Source organism: Orbicella faveolata, unplaced genomic scaffold (genome assembly GCF_042242905.1).
Source record: "Orbicella faveolata isolate gen_17 unplaced genomic scaffold, um_ofav_v1 contig_13, whole genome shotgun sequence".
In the NCBI taxonomy this organism is placed as follows: domain Eukaryota; kingdom Metazoa; phylum Cnidaria; class Anthozoa; order Scleractinia; family Merulinidae; genus Orbicella; species Orbicella faveolata.
In genome coordinates, this window is record NW_028301540.1 from 18,881,338 (window position 1) to 18,891,216 (window position 9,879).

Below are 9,879 nucleotides of genomic sequence, written 5' to 3' on the forward strand. Positions count from 1 at the left end.
TTTAACTGTTTGCTTAGCACTACAGTGGCAATGCAGTACACATTCCAAAGCAGTCCTTGATGATTCACTGATTACGGTAGACGCCACATCACTTGATCAACACAAACTGCATTATTGCACTATCAGTCGTACTCGTAGCCATTGTGAAATCTCCGATGACGCAATGTTCTTAATCTGGAACTTTCTTCGGGATATGTATTGGCATGAACGATACGAACGCAACAATAATAACACTATTAAAAATCAGGATTAAATTTAATTGGTTTTAATCTTTAATCTTCGATGACGTAATAGTCTTAATATGGAACTTTCTTCGGGACATGTATGGGCATGAAGATACCAACACTATTAACAACAGCTTTCTTTCTTAAAAGTCACGATTAGATTTAATTATTTTATCCCTGGAGTAAAGGGCTAGCAAAGAAGTCACACGAGTCACATAATCCAAGAATTGCGTTATCCACGGCTATCTTTAGTACGGTGGTTATTTCCCTAGCAATGACGTAGTCCTTGCATGTTCTGACATGTTCTTTGCTTGGCTTGCAAATATTTAATTTTCCTTCCCATCTATGAACTCGCTGCGATGAAACAGCCAAAGAATTAACTTCATTTGCCTAAAACCACAAGAAATACTTGCAAAATTGCAAATAAATTGATGACCGTCGCTTCTCGCGAAATAAACTTGGAAAGTAAACAGAATCTTATTTGTCACGTAGCGAAAGTAGAAGCTGCAACGTCAGCCCATTCCATGGCTGAGGTAATACCTTTTTTAGCGTATTTATTATTCCTTTTGAATCCAACGCTACGATAAAACCAAAAGAAAATATAATCTAAATACAATAAGAAAAAAACAATATCCGCAACATTGTCCTTGTATTAATGTTTCAACAGCTTTTGGCGAGTAAACATCACAGGTTGCGTGACTCAAGATTTGGCCGAGTGGAAGTATCGGTCTGGTCACCGACAAAACTAAAAAAACAAGATCTGTTAGATCTTATAACCGCGCTTTTAAAATTAACTGTTTCCTTACCACTACAGTCGCAACGCAAAGCACATTCCAAAGCAGTCCTTGAGGATTCTTTTGTCGCTTCTGCCGAAATAAACTTGGAAAGTAAACACGATTTTATTTGTCACGTAGCGAAAGTGAAAGCTACAACGTCAGCGCATTCCATGGCTGTCGTAATACCTTTTTTTAGCGTATTTATTTCCCTTCGAATCCAACGCTTCGATAAAACCAAAAGAAAATATATTTTACCCAAAGTAAAGAAAGTAATATCCCTCACATTGTCCTTGTATTAATGTTTCAACAGCTTTTGGCGAGTAAACATCACAGGTTGCGTCATTCAAAATTTGGCCGAGTGGAAGTTTGGTTCTGGTCACCGACAAAACTAAAAAAACTAAAAAGTAAAAAAAATAATAAACCACGGGTAAACCATGAACCGCGCTCGGCCCATTGCCGCGCGGTTAAAAAAAAATAAACCACGGGTAAACCATGAACCGCGCTCGGTCCATGGCCGCGCGGTTAAAAAAAAATAAAAAATAAAAAATAAAAATAAACCACGGGTAAAACATGAACCGCGCTCGGCCCATGGCCGCACGGTTAATAATGGAATATTCCGAACTTTTGTATGAGAGTTATTTCATCTCAAGTCTCCCCCCTCCCCCCCACCACCGCTCTAACTGTGAAAAAATATATTGCGTTACAGCGCCCCCCTCCCCCACTGTTATAAAATATATTTGGTTACGGCGCCTGCTCACTTCCCCTCCCCCTGCTCTCAATGTGACAAAATATATTGCGTTACAGCGCGACAGGGAAAATGTGCGATTTTCTATGATCCAAATACAGTTGTCAACGAAAACTTTCACAACGTTGACCGAATACAAGAGTATATGGACTAATTTAGAAAGTTGCAAGAATTGCGCCTATAACCGTGACAAAGGTATATTGCGTTACAAAACGACAGGCGGAATGTGCGAACATTGCTAATCCAAATACAGTTAGAAACGGCAATTTTCGCAACCTTGAGCGACTACAAGAGTGTATGAACGGTCCAGTTAATTAAAAAAGTACGGCGGAGTTTCAAATGACGATGAGAACACCGACAATCACTGAAACAATAGAACGATTCCTGCCAGACACAGCAGAGATCACGTGGAAATGTAATGTTACTGTGTCAGGTTTTTGTGGTGAAATAATAGTCCGTGAAATAACATAAGCGGTTATTGTTGAACGGCAGTGAATGAAGCATTGTGAAACGAAATAAAACGAAATAAGGAAGGGACTTACCACAATAAGATGAAAGAAGCCTGTAGACAACTCGCCGGCGGATCACGCTGATCGAATGAGTTCCCAACGTTGGACGCCAAAATTTCACAATGGTGACGTCATGCCGACCTCTCTTGGCTGTTCCATTCGTCTTTTGTATTTTTGGTGGTTTCGGCGCCACCTCACCGATGTCACGCCACCTAAATCCAGTTTCACCCTAAACCACTTCGTGCTATACTCCATTATTTCAGATGTTATATGTCTCATGCATTGCATTGCTGAGCTATTTCTCAAAATTTTCTGCTAACTTATTATTACCCTAATCAGTCTGGATGTATGCTGAGCAATTTCACGCAACGCTGTGCCATTTGATGTTACGCTGTACAACTTCACGAAAACGTGTATGTACCGGCTAATTAAGTTGCCTCACGCCGAGCTGCACGTGATCTTAGGCTGCACCGTCTGAATGTATGCCAAGCTATTTCACGCAGAGCTGTGCTACTTGATGTTACGCTGTTTAACTTGACCGAATACTATGCCATTTCATCCGAGGCTGACTCATTTGACCTCACGCTGAACTGTTTCCCTCGACTCTGTGCCATTCCATGTAAAATGCTCTGCTATTCCATCTTATCCTGTAGTAATTGTTATTATGTTTTACCATTTCATGTATCGCTATCCCATTTGACATCACTCTAGGCCAGTTATTACTACGCTGTGCCGCTTGAACAGTGATAGGTAGTCTATTCTTTCTTTGACATGACCACTTCTTTTTATGTTATACCATTTAACAAACTGGAGCTAAACTATTTAAATTTAGACTGAATCATTTGTGTCTTCATTGCACCGTTTCGACAAGGGCGGCTAGACAGTTTCTAAACTGTCTGAACCGTTTACTGGTTGAGTATCCCATTCCACCAAGGAAAACCGGACCAACTGCATTTTAGCTACATCATTTCCATGTTAACTGTACTAATTAACAAAGGATATTCAAACCATTTCTGTTTATTCTAGACTGTTTGTATCGTTTGTATTTTTGGTGGTAACGGCTGCCCATATGTTCACGTCTGTTGACTGTTTTGCGCCAGTAGTCTCAATGGACACACACTAGGCCCCGATGTACTGTAAGCTTTATCTTTAATGCAAGCGAAATCTCCCCGTAACGAGAACTAGGTACAACCAAGAAGGCGGACACATGAAGACTGATCGCGCGGGCTTTTATACCACAATGAACGCCGCTGAACGACCGACTACAGCGGAGTGCCGCTGGACAACCAGCCTACTGGCGTGGCTTCTTCTTTCCTTCTTAAGCAAATAAGCATGCAAACAAAGAAACACTGGGCGATAAGACGATATGAAATACACACACAGGTTATGTACGAGAAATCTACTGTATGGAGAACAGTCTTTAAGTTTCGAACCAGATAAGAAAACAAACTTAACAAATGCTGAGAGACAGCTATATGTCTAGAATTGTGCGGCTACGGCTAAAGGATTAGGATCGACCGGGCTACTTCAACTCTACTACATAGTCCTGAAGACGTTGCGGGAGACGCCGTTGCCGAGTTGGGCGCTTGTTCACTGCAGGGCTAACACTTGGAGAGGGGGCAGGTATAACCTCGACGTCATCCGGTGAACCGGGTTGGCTATCCTCACCGCATCTCGGGACATCTTCTGCCGGGACAAAAGCGGAAGGTGGGGACGATAACTCGATAGGGATCCCTGGGGCAGGCGGAGGAAACGGAGGGCTTTCTGGAGGAGGTTCCTCGTCGTTAGGAAGTCCTCGATCATCAGTAGGAGGGCTGTGGTCGACACCGACGTCAAGATCGCAGTTGCTGGACTCTTCTTCACAGGGGCGCCAGGGCGTGTGTACTCGGAAGGGAGCGACTTTATAGCACTCATTCTTCTTCACACGGTACGAAACGTTTCTTAGCTGTGAGCCAACAAACTTGCGAACATTGCACCACTCACCGTCCACTAGGACAACGAGGTATAGGTCACGACTTTGGGACTTACTACGATCACAGTAGAGGTAAACTAAGTCACCAACAGTTATTGAAGGAGAGCTGCGCAAGTCACTACGCGGGCCTTTCGACGTTTCACTGTGGGGATGGTTTACCAGTCTTTGTAGATGCTGCTCGCGTATTAGCGCCTGATCTGTTCGGGGAATCTGAGAGTTGGTAAACTGCTCTCTCTGAGTTCACATTTCTCTAGAGGATAGGCCGTGGTAGCGGATTCTAGAGTTCAGGTGGGTAGTGGCTACGGACAGGGTCCTAGGAGAGACAGGGCCACCTTCCGGTTGCAACCGCTGGAGGTCGTGTTCGAACTATTGGATTCCTTTTTCAGCGACAGGGTTCTTGTTCTGATTCTTCACGCGACCTATCTAAAGGCTAATCTTGTGTTGCAATAGGACTTGGTCATTCACGAGAGCTCTGAAGGCAGGTGCTGGGTCACACCGAATGACAGCGTTAGGCCTATCAAGGGGTCGCAGGCCGACGCATAATTGGATTAACCCATCGCGTAAGGTCGCATGCTTCTCGTCTACCACGAGGAGGGTCAAAGTATAGGAGGTAACGCACTCTCGGAGCACCAAAATAAGTTAGCGAGACTGCTTCAGGATATCGGCTGCGAAGGAGACACCCACTGCTGCTGGAGGATCAGAAGTTGACTGTTCTATGCAAGCGTGGGGGACGTGGCGAAGTGCAGCGCAAGGGTGACAACCAAGGGAAACGCGCTCTATGGCCTTGTCTAGGTCAAGGGCGTAAAAGTAGCGGCTGACAACTTTCTTAAGCTGGAGACACGATGGATGAGACAACCTGAGGTGTAGGGCGGTTAGTAAACCATCTAAGACCTGTCTGGGAACTATGATACAATCACGCGAAGGAGCCAAAGGCTCAGTCTTTTTCACGACTAAGAGGCCATCACTGGAGATAGAGGCGACAGACAAGTACCTTTCCACCTCCTTAATGTTAGTAAGCTTCTTGGAAGGACGAGTCCCTTGTATTAGGTGGGCATGCGTTCGACGTAAGTCCGCGCATTGAGATTGGATAGACAACCAAGTTTTTAGACTTGTGAAAGGGAGGTTTTTCTGACCAGATAGGACGTCCTGGGCAGATAGGTGTCGGACGACAGACTCCTCAGCTTGGGTGATGAATTTGCACACCTGACAAGAGGGATCAAAGCAGTCCGGTGCACTGCGGCTTGCAAAGTCAGAAGGTAGGATCGCAGCACCGGCAACATGCCTCACGTTGGCTTGGAAGCGGCTGACAGTTGACAAGTAAGTCGACACCCGCGGGCTAGCAGAAAACTCTCCCCTGCACATTTTCTCGAAGGCCTGGACACAAGGCTTACTGTCGGTGAGCACGCAAGCCTTGTGTTTAGATTGTATTAAGTAGGGGCTAAAGTGTTTTATTGCAACACCAATTGCAAGTGCTTCAACTTCGCACGGTAACCAGGATAATTGGTGACTACGCAACTTTGGACTAAAGAAAGCAGCGTGGGCTAGCTTGTCACCCCGCGAGATGTAGAGAGTGACGGCGATGCCGGGTCTCTTGACAGCAGCGTCGGTCACGATCCATAACTGGTCATCTGGCTTCGGGAGAGTAATTGTTTGGCTAGACGCCACGGCAGCTTGAGCAGACTTGAAGGCTTCAGGAAGATGTTCGGACCAGACAATGTCATCCTGTGACTGTTTCCCGGCTACAGCCTCGTCAAGGGGGGCCAATAGAGCAGAACAATGTGGAACGACGCGAGCGAGGACCTTGACCGCACCAATAAAGGACTTCATGCCGCCAGCTTTATTGGGAGGACTGCAGGAGGACAGTGTTGAGACGTGATGAGGGCTGGCTCGAAGAGTGCCTTGGGACCAAGTCCAACCTAAGATAGAAGTAGTTTTGGGGTTGATGATGGTCTTCGACGCCGAAAGGCGCAGGCTAGCTTTATGGAGAGCTTGGAGAACAGAAGACCAATTTCGGAGCAACTCGTCTGGGTTGTTGCCCCCACAGTACAGATCATCTGCTATCTTGGCTACGATACCAGCCTTGAAGAGGTCATCCAAGACGCGACACATGAGCTCTTCAAGTGCGGTTTCTGAGCCAGGTATACCCATGGCCGACCGGGCATAAACGCGTACGCCCCGAACTGGGTAGCGACTCCACAGTACTCCATGGACTCACGGGCGAGAGGGATCTGAAAGAAGGCACTGGTTAGATCTGAGACGATGATGTGTCTCCACTGGGCTATGCAGCGTAGGGTAGAATCCACGTCCGGGAGCAGGGAGGGTTGGGGTTTGCTATAACGACCTACGTCTGCGAAGTCAGTGACGAGACGAAAGCCACCCGATGACTTTTTAACCAGGAACGACGGGTTAAGATACTTGACAGAAACATCAATGTCTTCGGGGCGACGGAACACGCCAAGATTTTCCAATTCGTCGAACTTCTGCTGGAGCTCGACAAGTTTATCGCGACCGTTCAGGGGGAGGCGACCTTTACGCTGAGTAGGCTCTACCGGGCCCATATTTACTTTTGCCTGAAGGGGACCAAAGGCGCCGTTGTAGCCGGTAATTAGGGAGCTTACGAATCGACGACTTTCGGACGACGGCGCCGTTGGGTCACCTTATAGTCTCGCGTCGTCGTCCTGTAGAAATTTGAATTTACGATTCGCAGTAAAGACGACGACGTTTATGCGCGACCGGCAAATTTTTTTTGTCTCAGGAGCTCGAGAAAAAAAATACTCAAGACAGACCAACAAAATGTGCTAGCATGGCAGAAAAGAAAGCGCAGCTGTACGTCGAGAAAAATTTGGGTTCTAAAAGATTAGGCTGGCTATAAGACCACTCAAAACAACAGAGGAAAAAATCGCCTAGCTCTCTAGTTGAGCTATCTAGTCCTTGTTTCTAACTGTCGACACGAATGCTAAAACCTTTTAGTCCTTTCAAATTCATTGTACACCAAAAAAAATGTCTTATATTTCAGTGAAGCGTGATTAAAATGAAAGATTTTTCATACAGCAATTTGCTTTTCATTCACACCGTGTCGTGCTTTGACCGCTTTCAGTGTTGGTTGAACTCATAGCGTTCGCCATGGCACTGTAAAAGGTCGTTTCTTGAACGAAAACAGGCAAATAAAATTAAAATCAAACATCAAGGACATGCCCCTAATGTGATACTTAAATTATCTGGCAAAAATACCCGAAGTATCGAGGGAAAACTTTGAAAACTAACCTCACGGCCTCCTGTTTCCAAGACGCCCGCAAATCGCTCTCACCAACGTCGTCGACTTTGGCGCGAAGCTGGGAAGTGCTCAGAAACGCATGCGCAGTGAGCATGTCACGCAATCTAACGGCGGCGTCGTGCAAAAGTCGTCGATTCGTAAGCTCCCTATTGCTGGATCAAAGACGGAGTCGTACTGGACCAAAAGGTTACGGAACTTGCTTGTGATGCCTGGAGGGAGGAGGTTGTCGGGGACTAGTGCCACGCCCTGGGAGTACTTTGACTCTGAAACTGGGACTGAACACACCTTGTGGTACGGGAGTTTGTCAACTGGGTTGGAAGGCTGATCTTGGGTAGACGGACAGAAGACAGGGTTGACTTGGCAAAAGTGTTCATTTCGTTTCAGGACATAAGGCCTATCTGAGAGGTTAGGAATACGCACTCTACCAGCGACGCTTGTGATGAGACAGGGAACAAGTTTAGGTAAAGCAGGGTTAATCAATCTCAGCCACGTTAAAATAACAAAATTCTCTAACGTCGGTGACAATTCCTCTTCCTCCTCAAGATCAGAACCGTGGTGGAGCAAGGTGTGAGGTTTAATTAAACTGTCCTCCACAAAAGCCATAAGACGCTGGAAAAGATCTTCCGAACGCTCATCGGGGTTCAAATGAATGTCATCCAGGTCTAAAAAATGACCCCCAGAAGTCTGGAATCCGAAATGAAGTCTAATTGTCTGCCATATGTCCCCAATACAAGTAGAATTCTTGACAATCGTATTACGAGAGATGATTGGGCAATAATTTGCAATCTGGCCTAGCATGAGTTCGAGCATGTTTACCTTTTGGGTAGCTCTTTGCCTTCGAGCAGCTGGAACCGACTCCCCATCATCAGTGTAACCGTGTAACGGGCTCGCCCTAGTCTTTTTCAACCACGACGACCCTTCACCCAAAAATGGCGCGAAATTGGCGTCCAAAGACAAGGTGTAGAGAAGATTTTGTTTCCAACTCTCGAAGGAGGTTAAAGTTTCGTTCTTTGAAAGGCACCACTGCTTGGGGGCTCTGTTAGAAGACATCGCAGCTTACGGAACAAGATGATATTGACAACCGACTCTTGGCTGCTCGGGAATCCCGACGAATCTGTCGATAAAGTGCGTTGGATCTGACGAGAACGTGACGATTCGAATCTTTTCCGCTGCCACCACGCCAGTAGTCTCAATGGACACACACTAGGCCCCGATGTACTGTAAGCTTTATCTTTAATGCAAGCGAAATCTCCCCGTAACGAGAACTAGATACAACCAAGATGGCGGACACAGGAAGACTGATCGCGCGGGCTTTTATACCACAATGAACGCCGCTGACCGACCGACTACAGCGGAGTGCCGCTGGACAACCAGCCTACTGGCGTTGCGTCATTTATAAATTTGTTAACTGGTTATTTGAGACATTTTTTTCGCGGCAGTAAATTGAATTGCTTTGTTCTCTCTTATTCTCTCATGCAATCATTTCAAGGGGGCGGTAGAGTATAAACAATGGTGTGACTACAGGCGGATTTTTCACGCCTCACACTTTGCGCTCGTTCCCGCGCTTCGCGCGCGCTCGTGTATCGCGCTAGAGTCCGCTAATCCGGCTGTACTGCAGGCTAATCAAACCTGAAAACTAATATTAGGGGCCAACGGCGTGTACATAAACCCGAAACAACGAAACGAAACGAGCGAAACGAAACCACCGAAACAAGCGAAACGACCGAAACGAGTAAAATGGTAAGTAAATAAATAAAAAAGTTTTAAAAAAAAGCCTTGATCTCTAGCGCGTTACTATGGCATTCTCGTCCCCATAGCCCTTTTCGCTCCTCTTAGCCGGGAGGGCCTTGGCTGGAGAATCGAAGGGCTCTGGAGACATTTAGGATTTTGCAGTCCTAGATGCTAGGACTTCTGGCCTTCATGTATGCAGTCGTAATGTCTCTACATACTGTGTGGGATTGTCAATGGCGGCCGTCGAGCCAGGATTCGAGGAATCTTTGTATCAAGCCCTGGGTGGTATCAATGTAGAGAATCTTTCCCTTCGTGTTAAACAGAGAGGCGATAAGGAACATTGTTGTTTTGAAGAAAGACACTAATTTTTCACCTGCTTTGGCAAGTCATTGATTTTTCAGTTATTACCCTTTGTTCTTGACTCCTGGCATGGAGCAACTGAATCGTTTATTTTCGTTGTTTCACCTTTAAATGCGAGATCAGACCATGAAGCAAAACGATTTGCAGGTCAGCTGTCTAATGGTTTGGAATACTGAGACAATGAACGAGGTTGAAATTGAAGATATCAAGCAATCGAAATATCCAATAATTTATGACTTCCCGGAGGCATTTGTTGGAGCAAACAAAATGTATACGTATTATTGCTGT

At 45.8% G+C, this 9,879-nt stretch overlaps 1 pseudogene; it reads right to left on the bottom strand.

The window, feature by feature from the left end:
• Positions 1–3,104: 3,104 nt before the first annotated feature.
• On the bottom strand, positions 3,105–9,502 carry LOC149115456 (uncharacterized; annotated as a pseudogene).
• Between the last annotated feature and the right edge of the window lie 377 nt (positions 9,503–9,879).